The sequence below is a fragment of the Erythrolamprus reginae genome, chromosome 2 (genome assembly GCF_031021105.1).
Source record: "Erythrolamprus reginae isolate rEryReg1 chromosome 2, rEryReg1.hap1, whole genome shotgun sequence".
Classification (NCBI taxonomy): Eukaryota; Metazoa; Chordata; class Lepidosauria; order Squamata; family Dipsadidae; genus Erythrolamprus; species Erythrolamprus reginae.
Window position 1 is genome coordinate 119,566,474 of NC_091951.1, and position 16,536 is coordinate 119,583,009.

At 40.8% G+C, this 16,536-nt stretch overlaps 1 protein-coding gene across 6 annotated transcripts in view; it reads left to right on the plus strand.

The window, feature by feature from the left end:
* ARHGAP26 (Rho GTPase activating protein 26) overlaps positions 1–16,536 on the plus strand; it is a 333,358-nt gene that overhangs the window by 237,992 nt on the left and 78,830 nt on the right. The gene's annotated exons all lie outside the window — the stretch shown is intronic.

Sequence of the window (16,536 nt, forward strand, 5' to 3'; positions counted from 1 at the left end):
GGCGAGAGGTGCCTCCTTCTCCGGCTCTCCGGCAGATCGAGCACGCGAAGAGGCACCTCTCACCTTCCGCCGCTGCTGGCTGCCCTCTTTCGCCCAGCGTCGCTTCGGAAGCCGCCGAACGCCGTCAGGGGGGGCGCTTGGCGACCGCCACTTGGCGAGCGGAGAGGCGGTCGCCAAGCACCCCCCTGACGGCGTTCGGCGGCTTCCGAAGCGACGCTGGGCGAAAGAGGGCGGCCAGCAGCGGCGGAAGGTGAGAGGTGCCTCTTCGCGCGCTCGATCTGCCGGAGAGCCGGAGAAGAAGGCACCTCTTGCCTTCTGCTGCTGGCCGCCCGCCCTCTTTCGCCCAGCGCCGCTTGAAAGGCCCCCCCCCTTTCCACCCCTTGTTGCCCGACAAAGGAGAAACTTCTGCAAATCGTGTGCCGTCTCCAGCGCTCTCTCCGGGTCGGGTTGTGTGAAAGAGGCCGGGGTTGGGGGAAGGGGAGAGGTAAGATGTGTTTGGTTTTTTTTGCAACGCCGCTCCGTTGGGGAAAGAGGGAAGGTGGTTCACTCGGAGTTGGGGCTGAACAGAAGCGCGTGGAGAAGCCCAACCTTGGGGTGGGGTGGGGGAGAAGGGAGAGCAAGGAGGGCCATTGTGCATTGCCAGGTGGTGGGGGTCTCCCCCAGTTCAAAAGGTGCCTTGGCTGGAAGAGTAGCTGGTTTCCAGGGCATAAACTGGCTCGCTTCCGGGGATGGTGCACATCCGCTCACTTGCAGGGAAACAGCTTTGGGGCTAAAGAGGCGCTCCGGGCGCAAGATTGTATCCCGAGTAGTAATTCCATTTACTGCTCCGATGTGCCTCGCTGCAGGCTTTCTGTCAACAAAATAACAGCAACATGTTCTCGGAAGCCACCGCCTCTTCCCCTGCCTCACTGCCCCTTGTCTCGGGCGACAAGGTGTGGAAAGGGGGGGGTCCGGAGCTGCGCCCTTCTTCGCCCGCCTCCTTTCCAATGTAAGACATACCCCGAAAGTAAGACATAGTGGGGCTTTTGGGGGTAAAAAGAAAGTAAGACACTGCCTTACTATCGGGGAAACACGGTAGTCAGATGAAAAATAAGTTCAGTTTCTCTATAATAGCACTGTGAAGCACAAACATACTGTATGTGTGATTTTCATGGAATGACACTTGGGTAGTTTTCGCTTGGTTTGCTTGCCATCTGAGAAATATTGAACCTGTTTAATGTTTGGATGGGAGACCTATGGGAAATATCAGCACTTTATGAATTTGAGGAAAAATCCAGAATCCATACTCTTATTGCTGCAAGGATAACTACATAAATGTATCCTTGTGGGAACCAAAAGTTGAGCTTTACTTTTGATTTTATTTATCTTTGCATTGTATTTGTTGTGGTTAGCTCTGGCCCAGCTCCTGCCCCAAGCAATGTGGAAGTGGAGGTGGGGGAGACATCCACATGCCACAGGCCTGTTTTGCTTCCAGTAGAATCTGTCTTCTCTGACCAAGGAAGCGCGAGTGACAGGGAAGAGGGGAGTTTGGCAGACAGCCCAGGAGGAGATCAATCATCTGTATCATCCCTGGATTCTGAACAAAAATTAATGACACATCCACGCATGCGTAGAGAGATGCATATAAGACAACAACTGAAAGATTATTACAAGTGAAGATCATGGTTTTTTGCTGTTCAGGATTGTGTGTGTGGACTCTACTGGACTTTAGAATTGGACTCAATTTCCCAGTTATTGGGTGAGCAATTGGATTGCATTTAACCTGTGCCTTGTGTGTACCAGAAAATCCCTTTGACATTTAAAAAGGGAGCTTTTTCTTTTTTTCTGTTTATAAAAACTTTTGGGTTTTCCTTTTATCGTGTGGTGTGTGTCTTCCTGGACTAATTACCCTGTAATTACGGGCGGTTGAAACACGCCGGCAGAACAGTATTAACCTGCAAGGTAGGGTAAAGGGGGAAGGGAAGAGAAAAGGAAAGAAGGAAAGGTAAGGTCTCAAGAAGAAGGCTGGAAACATAGAAATATAGAAGATTGATGGCAGAAAAAGACCTCACGGTCCATCTAGTCTGCCCTTGCACTATTTCTTGTATTTTATTTAGGATGGATCTATGTTTACCCCAGGCATGTTTAAATTCAGTTACTGTGGATTTACCGACCACGTCTGCTGGAAGTTTGTTACAAGCATCTACTACTCTTTCAGTTAAATAATATTTTCTCACATTATTTCTAATCTTTCCACCAACTAACCTCAGATTTTGCCCCCTTGTTCTTGTGTTCACTTTCCTATTGAAAACACTTCCCTCCTGAACTTTATTTAACCCATTAACATATTTAAATGTTTTGATCATGTCCCCCTTTTCCCTTCTGTCCTCTAGACTATACAGTTTGAGTTCATTAAGTCTTTCCTGATACGTTTTAAGCTTAAGACCTTCCACCATTCTTGTAGCCCGTCTTTGGACCCGTTCAATTTTGTCAATATCTTTTTGTAGGTGAGGTCTCCAGAACTGAACACAGTTCCAAATGTGGTCTCACCAGCACTCTATACAGTAGGATCACTGTCTCCCTCTTCCTGCTTGTTATACCTCTAGCTATGCAGCCAAGCATTCTACTTGCTTTCCCTACCGCCTGACTGCACTGTTCGACCGTTTTGAGACCGTCAGAAATCACTACCCCTAAATCCTTCTCTTCTGAAGTTTTTGCTAGCACACAACTGCCAATGCAATACTCAGATTGAGGATTCCTTTTCCCCAAGTGCATTATTTTACATTTGGAAACATTAAATTGCAGTTTCCATTGCTTTGACCACTTATCTAATAAAACTAGCACACAGTACCAGTCTCATAATCATTTGGAAGAGCTCTTCTCCAAATTTCACACTTTGGAAAAGGAGCTTTCCAAAAATCGCAGTAATGGATGCTTGCAGCCTAGTGTGAGGTAGAAAGGCCAGGGCTCACATTGGCCAGGTATGCAGAAAAAGGCAAGTGGACCCAGGAATGGTGGAGTGGTATGAGGGCTCCTATCTTGGTGCTCTGCTTAATGATCCATGTGGTCCCTTGATGACCACTACTGGGCTTGAAGTCATTGGAACAAGTGGTCACATGGGCATATTACTTAACAACCATTTCGATGAATGACCACAATTCCATCCCAAATGTGATTGTATGTCAAGGATGCTTGCTGTATTCACTTTAGCCTAAGTACATACAGGATAACTTTGTTATCCTGTGTTTTTAGATATATTATTTCAATTAGTATATCAATTACTTGGATATTATCATAATCATCAGTATAGTGATTTGTTTAAAGAAAAAGGTAGCAGGGAAAAAAAGGAAAAGTTTTTTTCTCCCCCAAATATAATTTATCATAATTCTTGTGTAGCTTAGAATTTTCCCTCAAATGTAATTGTTCCTTTGTTTCTGGTTTGGTACATGAGGCGTGACATTTCTACAGCATATTTTTCTGTTGCCCTAGTTTCTGTGGGTTTTGGTTTATTTCAAAGCTAAGCTAAGGCAGTGGTTGAATCAGCATAGCGTCAGTGATCCGAAATGTTTGTGTAACCAAACTGCTTGCCTAGTGTTGATTGTGTTTAACAGAAATCCTTTGTGGTTGCCATTTGAAGACCAAGCATTTTAAGGCTCAAGATCCTGTGGCCGGGCGTCCATTTGTGAACTGTTCAAGCTGCCATGATTTTCTTAATCCATTTTATTTTTGTCCAAAGGAACTGAGGAGGAGAATCCCTTTTGGGTCCTAAATTAAAGCTAAACTGTTTACGCAATAATCCTAAGAATTTCTTCAGTAGGATGTCATATCCTTAATTTTTGCTAAAGTAACCAAAGCATTCTAAATTTTCTCTTCCTGTTGTTTTCTTTTTTATAGATGTAGAATTTTAAAAGCAGGTTTTTTAGTGTCTACATTTTATTTTTTCCCACAATTCTGCTATTAGGCTAGCTTTTATATTCGTATATTTTTATTTTCTAAGAAAAAGAAATGGCTTGGGATTATTTTATAGGTATTATAGTATCTTAATTGTAGCTCTAATGCTGATTTTGATTAACATTGGCATTACCTATCTTCCTCTCCCAGCCACTGTTTGATCTCCTTCTGCAATTTATGTTCATGAAATAATATATAAGGATAATATAATATATAATATAATATAATAAATATAATATAATAAATACAATACAATATAATATAATATATAAGGAACATATTTCCTAATTCAGTTAAAAGTTGCAAAGTATTTCTAGAAAAATTTGACTGGTTGACTTTCAGCAGCAAGCAATTAAGCTGTTTTTGAGAATTTTTCACCAATAGACTATATCTAATAAGCTTGTGAAGCAATATGCAACACTGACAATGTTTAGATTCTGCCTCAATTTAATTTTCTTTTAATTGCTGTTCATTGGCCTAATGCCTGTCATCTCTCTTGCAAAGTAACCAGTGTTCACTGGAGTGAATACTCCCTTTTTTCATTTAATGTTTCTATTACTTTGAGACGAATGGGTTCCTCCAGGTTTTGCCTGTTTCACTGGAATTGGTAGTGACCCACTGGTGATGTCACAATGATGTCACCAACCCAGTTTGATCGGCGCTGATCTGTGGGCACCGCCATCATTTTTTTTTTGAATTTTTATTTTCCTTCTGAGCATGCACAGAAGCCAAGTTCCACAACTGTGCGTGTAGTCGCCATCTTTTTTTGGGGGGGGGGGGGCTTTTAAAAAAAATATTATTTTGGGGGGGATTTTTTGTTACTGGACATGCGCGTGTGTACAAACCACGTGCGCACCCACACAGCGTTGTAATGAGTGAAACAGCAGTGAGATAAGTTGGAACCCACCCCTGGTGTGAGAGAATAATTCATTTCACTTACAGGTTCTCATTCTATGTATTTAAGTACTATATGATATAGTGTTTTTAATATACCATCCCATTAAAGAGTATAAAGCAAAAGCTATTAGGTTAAAGGTAAAGTTCCTGGTTTTAGTTTTGTTCAAGTTAACACATCTCTCAGTTTTTCTAATTTTCTCTAGTTCTCCCAGCAGAAAATGCATGTTGTTTTATTAGAATTTTACATATGGGTTCAAAAAAGTTTTGTACTATTGTCCTCATTATTGATCAAATGAATCATGAATAACTGTATGCTGGTCTAAAGGAATTATTGTATGAACCAATCTACTATACATGCTAATTAAAATCTTCTGTTTTGTACCTCAGATTTCCAAACAGTGAAGATAACAGATGCATATCTGAAAAATCCAAAATCTATTTAGATTTGATTTTGTGTAACTGAAGGGCAGTCCCGTATAGAGCACATTGTGGTAGTTCAAGGTGGAGGGCATGAGTGATTGTGATTCCTGGCCCAGGGAAGATGTATCTGATTCACAGCTCGCAGTTGCTCATAATTCCTCTGTTGCTCAGAGGTCCCTGCTCCTCTAGCAAGAGTCATGAATTCAGGAGAACTGTATCCAAGAGCTGCGATGGTAAAGTTGAAGAACCCCAAGATTTGAGAGAAAATGCACAGCTTCTGCATAGACTCCAAAAGTGACATTGAAAACTTCAAAGCTCCTTTCTTCTAGTTTTAAGAGTATTAACGGAACTAAAATAGGTACTTACACTATGAACTCTATGCTCAAATCCTGAAATGTTTTCATAAACATTGCTCACAGTCACTCATGCCCTCATCACCTCGAGGTTCGACTACTGTAATGCTCTCTACATGGGGCTACCTTTGAAAAGTGTTCGGAAACTTCAGATCGTGCAGAATGCAGCTGCGAGAGCAGTCATGGGCTTACCTAGGTATGCCCATGTTTCACCATCACTCCACAGTCTGCATTGGCTGCCGATCAATTTCCGGTCACAATTCAAAGTGTTGGTTATGACCTTTAAAGCCCTTCATGGCACTGGACCAGAATATCTCCGAGACCGCCTCCTGCTGCACGAATCCCAGCGACCGATTAGGTCCCACAGAGTGGGCCTTCTCCGGGTCCCGTCAACTAAACAATGTCGGTTGGCGGGCCCCAGGGGAAGAGCCTTCTCTGTGGCGGCACCGACTCTCTGGAACCAACTCCTCCCAGAGATTAGAACTGCCCCTACTCTTCCTGCCTTCCGTAAACTCCTTAAAACCCACCTTTGCCGTCAGGCATGGGGGAATTGAAACACCTCCCCCGGGCATGTTCAATTTATATATGGTATGCTTGTGTGTATGTCTGTTAGTATATGGGGCTCTTTTAAATCTTAATTATTTTAAAGTAATTTGGATTATTTATGATTTGTTCTATTGTGTTGTGAGCCGCCCCGAGTCTTCGGAGAGGGGCAGCATACAAATCTAAACAATAAATAAATAAATAAATAAATAAATTACACAAGACAATTGTAGATATTTGCATAAAACATGCATGCCACCCACTTTTTTTTATTATTATTATTATTTATTAGATTTGTATGCCGCCCCTCTCCGTAGATTCGGAACAGCTCACAGCAATAATAAAAACAGTGTACAATAATAAATCTAATATTTAAAAATATATAAAAACCCATTATTTTAAAAAACATACACACAAGGATACCATACATAAACTATATAGGCCTGGGAGAGATGTCTCAATTCCCCCATGCCTAATGGCAGAGGTGGGTTTTAAGGAGTTTACGAAAGGCAAACTCCTTAAAGCCCACCTTTCGTTTGAAAAGATGTGCATCACTAAAAATTTGGCACTTATCTTTTTAAATATGGGGAGAGATAAGTGATAAAAGCACGTGCTCCAGACAAATACCTCATTATGACAGTTGCCATTGTGCAACCTAAAGGGAAAAACTTTTACCTAATAACCAATTCTTCCTATGAATATTGTTTATCATTATTATTATTATTATTATTATTATTATTATTATTTATTAGATTTGTATGCCGCCCCTCTCCGAAGGCTCGGGGCGGCTCACAACAGTAATACAAAAACAATATAACAGTGAGACAAATCTAATATTAAAATAAAACATATCTGTTTATCTGTCTATGTGCTGGTATAAGCCATAATGTTAAAAAACCCACCGCTTTTCAGCAGCAGCGCTGTTCATTTATTTGAGGTTATGATAAAGGAAGTTGTTGAAACATAAAAATCCATCTGGCATAACAATCTTGGTTTCATTAAACACCAGAGAATCAAAATGGGATGCAAGCCATGATTTATAGCTGGTCCTCACCCTTATAGCCATCCCGGCATCCCCACAGTCAGGTGATCAAAAGTTAGTCATTTAACAGCTGGCGTGTATTTACAACCGTTGCAGCATCCAAGCATCACATGACTGCCATTTGTGACCTTCCAGGTGGTTTCCTACAAGTAAATTCAATAGGGGAAACCCAGATTTACTTAACAACCACATGATTTACTTAATAACTGCAGATGTACCCTTAATAACTGTGGCAACAAAGATTGTAGAATCAAGCGTGAATCACTTAACAAGTGCCTAGTTTAGGAATAGAATCCCGGTCCCAATTATGATAATGTCAAAAACGACCTGTATGATACAAGTGTTTAACTTTGCCAAAAAAAAAAAAAAAAGGTTAGGGCAGGGATAGGCAAAGTTGACTCTTCTGTGACTTGTGGACTTTAACTCCCAGAATTCCTGAGCCAGTCATGCTAGCCCAGGAATTCTGGGAGTTGAAGTCCACATGTCATAGAAGAGCCAACTTTGCCTACCACTGGGTTAGGGCACGCTGCATGCGATGTATAAAGCATTGATTATCTTCTCAGGCCACTTCCCAGCGGCCGATTAGAGCCCAGGGTTGGACTTTTCCAAGTCCTGTCGGCCAGATAGTGCCGACTGGTGGGACCGCATGGGGGTGGGGGCTTCTCTATGACAGCTCCAGCTCTCTGGAACCAGCTTCCCCTGGAGATCCCCACCCTCCTAGCTTTGCGGAAAGCCTTAAAAACCTGGCTCTACCTAGTAGTGATGAATGTTTGTATTATATGGTTTTTAAAAATTGTTTTTATATTATTTTATTTGCTGTACATTGCCCAGAGTCTGATAGGAGTTGGGCGGCCTATACATTTAATAAATTAAATTAAATTAAATTAAATTAAATTCTCCCTCCCTGGCCATAATTTGGGGTACAACGCTTTTTATTAATGATCAAGTGCTTGCTTTGAGCTTGTCTCTCGCTCGATTATACTGAAGTATACATAGCAACTTTGTTCACAAGCCTGTATTTAATTCTATTTCAATCACATTTGGAAGCTCAAACACTTTCATTTTTCTTTTATGAAAACAATTTCAAAATACTCGCAGGAAACCTTTCACAGTTCTGAAATGTGTTCAATCTTTTATGCTTGCGTGACTTCTTAACAAACACAAAGTGAGAAATTGCCTCACGTTTCTCCAGGATGTTGTAGAAAATGGAGCTTCTACGAAATGTTTGTAATAATAGTGAAATTTTGTTGAGATTTATTCAGAACATAATGTAAATCAGTATTGCATTCAAAACTTTTGTTTGCTTTCCATAAAATGAAGACTGCAACTCAAAAATGATTTATACCTAATGCTAGCGCTCTTTCCCCCTCCCTCTCTAAATCCGGAGGTTATTTTAGTTGTAGGCTCAATTTTAATATCTTCTCACTAGATTTCAATTTTCCATTTTTGCCATATGATTTACCAGCCAGATAGGGGTTTATCATACCAGTTCCTCTTCCACACTCCAATAGTACAAATGTAGTTTTAGGATGATCCACAGTTGTCTTCTCTTGTTTAAATGCAACAAATTGAGATTTGAGAGGAAGGAACTTAATTTACCGTATATACTCGAGTATAAGCCGAGTTTTTTAGTCCCAAAAATGGGCTGAAAAACACAGCCTCGGCTTATACTCGGGTCATTGACAAAGTCACCACACGAGGGCGCCATTGCTTGAGCCAGAGCGAGGAGGCACCAGCTTTTGTCCTCTCTCGCATGCCGTAGTTCCTCTCCCTGGCTCAAGCAAAAGAGGCAGCCATTTGCAATGGTGAGTCGGATTAAAAAGGCCCCCTGCTGTCAGATTCTCCTCCCCCTCCTTTGAAAGGATTTAAACTGTTTAAAAAATGGTATTTTGTGGTAGTTGCTGTCCTTGCTTGGATAGGATCTAATAATGTGTTATGAGGCAGAGCTAGACAGGAATTCTTTTTCTATCTGTCTATCTTTCTATCTATCTATTTTTCTATCTATCTATTTTTCTATCTATCTATCTATCTATCTATCTATCTGTATCTATTTCTTTCTATCTATCTATCTATCTAACTATTTTTCTATCTATCTATCTATCTATCTATCTATCTATCTATCTATCTTATCTATTTTTCTATCTGTCTGTCTGTCTGTCTATCTTTCTATCTATCTATCTATCTATCTATCTATCTATCTATTTCTATCTATCTATCTATCTATCTATCTATCTATTTTTCTGTCTGTCTGTCTGTCTATCTATCTTTCTATCTATATCTATCTATCTATCTATCTATCTATCTATCTATCTATCTATCTATCTATCTATCTATCTATTTGGTTTTCTATGCTGATAACCTCACAGCAGCTAATGCTGAAGCTCTTCTTTGGATACACTTATTTGTTTGTTTGTTTGTTTGTTTATTTATTTAATTGGATTTGTATGCAATCCCTCTCCAAGGACTCAGGGTGGCTCACAGCATATATAAAAACAGAACAATAATGTAAATCCAATTAATGATGAGAAGGAATCCAGTTTTGAAGGATTTTAACTGTTAGGTTTTAGCTTTGTTCCTGATCGAGCTACTTTTTTTACTTTTTAATTTATTGTTAATATTGTTAATTTGTTTACCCTCTTTTAAATTTACAGAGCTAGTTTACTGGTTTTCTTTAAAATAAATATTCTAAAACATGTCTCAATTAATGTAATTTTATTGTTTTCCATTTTTATAAGTTACCAGTAGCCACTGCATTTTCTAACCTCGGCTTATACTCGGGTCAATACGTTTTCCCAGTTTTTGTGGCAAAAATTGGTGCCTCGGCTTATACTCGGGTCGGCTTATACTCGAGTATATACGGTAATCATTTTGTCTTGAACAGGTTCAAATCCTGGAGTAAATAGTTAAATGAAAAGGTAGCTTCCATTATCCCACCAGCCAACTCAGCTCACCTAACTCAGCCACAGTTAGCCTGTGTGGTTTGGACTGGTTATTGATTGGTTATGTGCCATCAGGTTAGCAACTGCATCGATTTTCTCCATGACGTTCTGTTTCAAATCTGGTCCTTCATATCCTTCAACGGTGCACTTATCGCCACTGTAATTGAGTCCTTCCACTTTGCTGCTAGTCATTCTCATCTCTTTTTTTCAGCTTTCCAAGCATGAAAGTCTTCTCCAGAAAGCTGCATTTTTACATAATAATCTGAGACAGGTTAATTTGAGCTTGGGCCTTTGAACCTCAAGGGAGCACTCTGGATTGATTTTTTTTCAGTGATTACTTAATTGTTTCTGTGGCTGTTCAGGGTATTCTCAGGAGTCTTCTTCAATACCAACGTTCAAGAGTGTCAATAGTCATCTTATCCTACTTCTTCAAAATCCAATTTTCACTTCCATGGAGTATCAGAGGGAATACCATTGTTGATCTTTGGAGGTATAGTTATATCACAACATCTGAATTTTTCCTGTGGCTGATCTCCGGAGTACTAGACTGCAGCATATTTTTTGACTTCCTTCTTCCTCCCTGGTTTTAAAAGACAGAAGGTATCCACCCCTTCACTATGCTTAGTAGCAATGTTAAAGCTGGTTGTAACTATTCTCATTAATTCAGTCCTTTTTATATTTAATTGTTGTCCCTATTTAGTCTCATTTTTTCACTGTGTATTTGACTATTGTTCTAGAGTTTGGATACTATTGCATTTTCAGTAATCAGAATTGTGTCATTAGCAGAGTTTTTATTTTTACTGACGTTTCTTCATCTATTTTAAAACCACACCGATCTTCTTCATCCAGCGTCTCTTGATCTATATTTAATATATATAGACTGAGTAAATAAAGGAGTGAGAAATAGTGTTTTCTTACTCTTTTGTCAACACGGTCATACACTGTAATGGGCAGCCAAACTTTTTACTGCCACACTGTGGGTGTGGCTTAATGGTCATGAGACTGGGCAGGAGAGGCTTGCTGGCCATGTGATCAGGTGGGAGTGGCTTGAACGATCATCGTTCAAGTGAACTGTTAAGTCCTCAACTTACCACCTTACCACTGTCGCTCACTGGGATGACAATTTGCTTTGTGTTTCCTGTACTCTCCTTCCTGGGTCATACCCTCCCCACCTCATGCTGGGTAGCTAGGCGAACGGGTGCTGTCAGAAGCATAAATGCTGCCAGCGCCGCTTCCACCCATGCCTTTTGCTTGCACCTCAGGCAGGAGGTGGCTGCGTGAGGCTGGAGGGGAGCTGGGCAGGAGAGAGGGAAGCTCGTCCGAGGCCAGGAAGGAGGAAAGAGGAAAAAAAGCAAGGAGCAGAGATGCAGCTGCAGCAGAGAAAAAAAGGAGAGCTCAGCCGAGACCAGTAATCCAGGAAGTGACAGCCGCCGATCAGCTGGAGCTGCGCACGCATCTTCATTTTCACTGGTGGAACTGCGTTCCGCCCTGTCCTGCTTGCTGCCCACTCCTGGTCGTTCATGAACTAAAAATATCATTGGTCTTATGAGGTGGGAGCTGCAAATCTATCAAGCTATCTTTCTCCTTGGGAAAGTTTTGCTTTGCTAAAATGAAGTTTTGGAACCTATAATGGAAAAGAGTTTCAACAGGACACAACATTGTTTTGAGAAAATACCACTGTTGCTGGGGATTCAAATACCCTAGACCAAATGTCCAATCCATGGCCCATTAATCACATGAGTCCTAGACAGCTAGTAATACAGGTTTGTCAACTTTTAATATTATTATATGATTTACATACATTAACTATTATATGTATGTGCGCGCGTGTTTATATATTATGTAGCTTGTTCACTCAATTTGTCCCAGGTGAGCCAAAATTTGGACAACCATATCCTACACAAAAAGCAGTTGACTTTACAGGAACACACAACTTAAACATAGTCACTGTATAGAAGGGCTTAACCTCATCATTGAAGATAATTGAACTAAGCAAGCAGAAATATTTAGCTTGCATTCTTAAGACAATACAGTCCTTGGAGAGGGACGGCATAAAAATCAAATAAATAAATAAATAAATACAGTAATACCTCGTCTTACGAACTTAATTGGTGCCAGGAGGAGGTTCGTAAGGTGAAAAGTTCGTAAGACGAAACAATGTTTCCCATAGGAATCAATGGAAAAGCTATTAATGCGTGCAAGCCCAAAATTCACCCCTTTTGCCTCATTACCGCCAGCATTCGGATTTTGTTCGGGGGTGGGTGGAGGGGGGGAGACAGCATAGGCTGCCCGGAGGGACCCTCGTGGGTGGATTAACCGAAAAGTCAACAGTTACTGTCCGGCTTGCAATGACTGGAAGGGAAGGGAGGGAAACGCACGGGCGGTTTGTACGTGCGTCTTCTCTGATTTTTTGTGTCTGGGAGGCCCCACTGGGGTTCTAGGATCGTCTTGCGGGACTCTGGTAGTGGTTGGGGAAAGGTTGGGGGAGCCCTTGCCGGATTTGCGCTGCACCACCACCCTATCTGTAACTTCAGGCAGAAACCTTTCTCTCTCTCTCCTTCCTCCCTCCCTCCTTTCCCCTCTCCCTCCTGGCCTCCCTCCTCCTCCTTCCGCCTCCCTCCCAGCCTCCGGGCCACATTCGCCTTCCTCCGCCACCACCGGCGCCCAGCTCCTCCTCCTCTTCTTGCTTCTTTAGAAGATGACAACCGGCCGGCGGCGCGGAGGCTGGGGATGGTGTGCGTGTGTGGAAAGGGTCAGCGGGAGAACTGGGGGGAGCCGTGGCCACTGCCCCATGGAAGGGACCCAGCTGGGGAGCTCCCGAAGGTGTGGGCTGGGGTCTTTCCGGGAGAGCAAGCAGCCCGAAGCGGAAAGAAACGCGTGGAGGCTGGTAAACAAAAGGCAGAACTTTCGGCTTCTGGGTGGATGGGAGCGGCGTTTTACATTGATTCCTCCGGCCGCTTAGCTCCTCCCATCCACCCAGAAGCCGAAAGTTCTGCCTTTTGTTTAGCAGCCTCCTGAAGGTGTGGGCTGGGGTCTTTCCGGGAGAACAAGCAGCCCGAAGCCGAAAGAAATGTGTGGAGGCTGCCTGCTGCTTGCTTTCCTGGGACGACGCAAAGACCACCTTCCGGAGCTTCCCAGCCGGGTCCCTTCCACGGAGCGGTGGCTGCGGTTCCCCCCAGTGCTTCCGTGGTCCTCTTCCACACACCCTCGCCGCCCCCAGCCTCTGCGCCGCCGCCCGACTGTCAACTTGTAAAGAAGTGAGAAGACAAGGAGGAGCTGGGTGCCGATGGCGGCGGAGGAAGGCGAATGCTGCCCGAAGGCTGGGAGGGAGGTGGAATACAGGAGGAGGAGGAGGAAGAGGAGGGAGGCAGGGAGGAAATTCTGGAAATGACAGTCACAAGGCAGGGAAATCCCTGCTGCAGTAAGAGAGCACAAGGTAGAGCGCATGCTCAGTAGGAGAGCCCACGCCCCCCGGCTTGGGTTCATAAGGTGAAAATGGTTCTTAAGACAAGGCAAACAAATCATGAACCCCGGGTTCGTATCACGAAATGTTCGTAAGACAAGGGGTTCGTATCATGAGGTACCACTGTACTCTTAAAACGTACGCTTCTTTATAACTTGTTACTTGAAAAAGGCAGACAAGGAAGAAGTGCAGAAGTGTGTAAAATAGTTCTGAATATGAAATGATATTGGTACTAAGGCAATAGTTACACTAGATTCCATTTTGTGTATACCTACCTATCAGAAAATTCTAAACAAAAATTATAAATTGGATAACCATTGGGTTAATTTAAATCAAACGTTACTTTAAAAGATTTAAAATTTATTTTTTATATTTCAATATTTTTCAAGTGCATATTTCTTATCTATAGCCATTTATATCCTAAAGTGGTTTTAGAACAAAGATTGGATTTAAAGAAATGAAACTTAATTTTCCCCTCTGGCTTTCATCTATTTTCTTTGCTATGTCATTTTCTTCTGTGGCATATTAGTACATCTTATATTAAATATTGTACTGTTCTCTACTGCTGTAATGACAAGAATAAATGCTGGTATTTGTTTTGTGCTATTCCTGTTACCTGTACAGATCATGTTCTCATCTGTTTTCCTAGAAAAGTGTACACTGAAAGACACCTGCTTTTTTCATACAAGTGGCCTTTTCCTGTGCTGAGGATATAATAGTGATTCAAAGCAATTATATTCAGGCATTGTTCTTTAATGGTGATATGAAGAGAACAGTCTATAATGGTTTAGAGAATTAGAATTGGTTTTTATATCTTTTTTTCTTTGTGGAGGGATCCTTAATGCTTTCTGAATTTGATAGTTTTTCTCAAATGTTTCATTACTCAAACTTTATAACATCATTAGTACAAGTAGGGAGTGGGATTTGTTTGTTTTATATTTTATTATTTATATTTTGTCCTGTCATTGTTGGTGGGAGTGGTCTTGGTTGGGCTACTTATTGTTAGCTTGTTCACAGTTCCTTGATTGGAGTATTGTTTACTGCTTGACTGTTGGTCTGATGTTATTAATGTTATTTTTTTGTATATACACACAATCACATATGTCTGTAAATTATTAGTGGGAAACTACTTCCTAAAAAAAACCCCTTCCTCAAGAATACTATTTTTTTTCTCTTAAAATAACAGGAGAATTGTGTATACATTTCTGAAAAGTGTGTCATAGTATGTTGTTTTTAAAAACAAACACTTTCTAAAACAGGTTATTATCAGTATACTTTATGTTAAGAATTGTTGAAAATATTTGGGGGTTTTTTTTCATTATATCAGGTAGCGCTATTTATCATAACATATGTTTCCATAGTGGCAATTCATATCGATGGCAAGATGTTTACCATATTTATTCTCTGCCTTTTGGGGGGGGGGGGGGTGTACTTTACAGATTGTATCTGAGCTAATACTGTGATTTCTGCAAGTAGTCTTAGGAATGTTTTTAATAACAATTTCACTTAGATTTATATACTGCTTCAATTTTTAAATGCATGCATGCATACATACATATGCACATACATACATACATACATACTAGCAGTTCAAAAGCATGTAAAAATGCAACTAGAAAATTTTTGCCTTATATTACTTTAGAAAAAGATTCCTGTCACATGTAAAAGTCACAGTTGTATTATGATATTAACTTGAACAATATTGCTGAGTTTTTGTTTCTCTAGTTTCTTGAAAATGGAAGTCAGTACAGTATAGTAGGTACATATTTTCCTTTGCCTCTGCTGTTCTTTTCAGTGAACCATGTTTCTTTTTGTGACCTGCATTTCAGTCATTGGACCCATGTAAGAAAATCAGAAATGATCAGAATCAGAATCAGAAATTATTTTCAGCTGCAAATTCATATATTAAATGTTTCAGGTTACAGAAATGCTAAGTATACACAATCTTATCAGTCTTCCTTTCTTATTCTTCAGCCATATTCATTTAAGATTTCTTACTTGCTGAAACACAGTATATATGATGGAGATTTTAAGTGAATTTAAAGGAAACCTGTCTAATGATTGACCTCAGTGAATCAGAGACATGCATTAAATTAACATCAGGTCTGAGCAAAATAAATAATACAATTAAATAATAATATTAATGGCCCACAGTTTTGGCTATTGATCAGAACATTATTCATTATTTCTTTAATATATTCAAGCCTATATTTACTTGTTTGTTTGTTTGTTTGTTTGTTTGTTTGTTTGTTTGTTTGATTGATTGATTTGTATGCCACCCCTCTCCAAAGACTCGGGGCGGCTCACAGGATACAATATAAAACAGTGAACACAAAACAAATCAAATCTATTTAATTAAAAACTACATAAGCTAAAAACCCAATATATTAAAATCAATCAAACAATTCAATCACAGCCATACATCATATTTATTGGCCAGGGGGTCTAGATCTAATTGCTCCAAGCCTAGTGACATAAGTGAGTCTTGAGATTCTTGCAAAAGGTGAGGAGGGTGGGGGCAGTGCGAATCTCTGGGGGGAGCTGATTACTGAGGGCCGGCCCCCCCACAGAGAAGGCTCTTCCCTTAGGCCCCACCAAACAACATAGTCTGGGACTCTGTGGGACCTAACCGACCACTGGGATTCATATGGCAGAAGGCAGTCCCGTTTATCTATCTATCTATCTATCTATCTATCTATCTATCTATCTATCTATCTATCTATCTATCATCTATCTATCTATTGGATTTGTATGCCGTTCCTCTCCGCAGACTCGGGGCGGCTAACAACAGTAATAAAACAGTATATCCTTTCTCCAGGTCATGAAATACTTGTGATTGATCTAATTGTTAAATGCATTTATCAATAAGTCAGTTGTAAACAAGTTTATCAACTACTCAGATCCTCTGTATTCAGAATCCTGCTTATTTTCTCAAGATGATGGACAGGG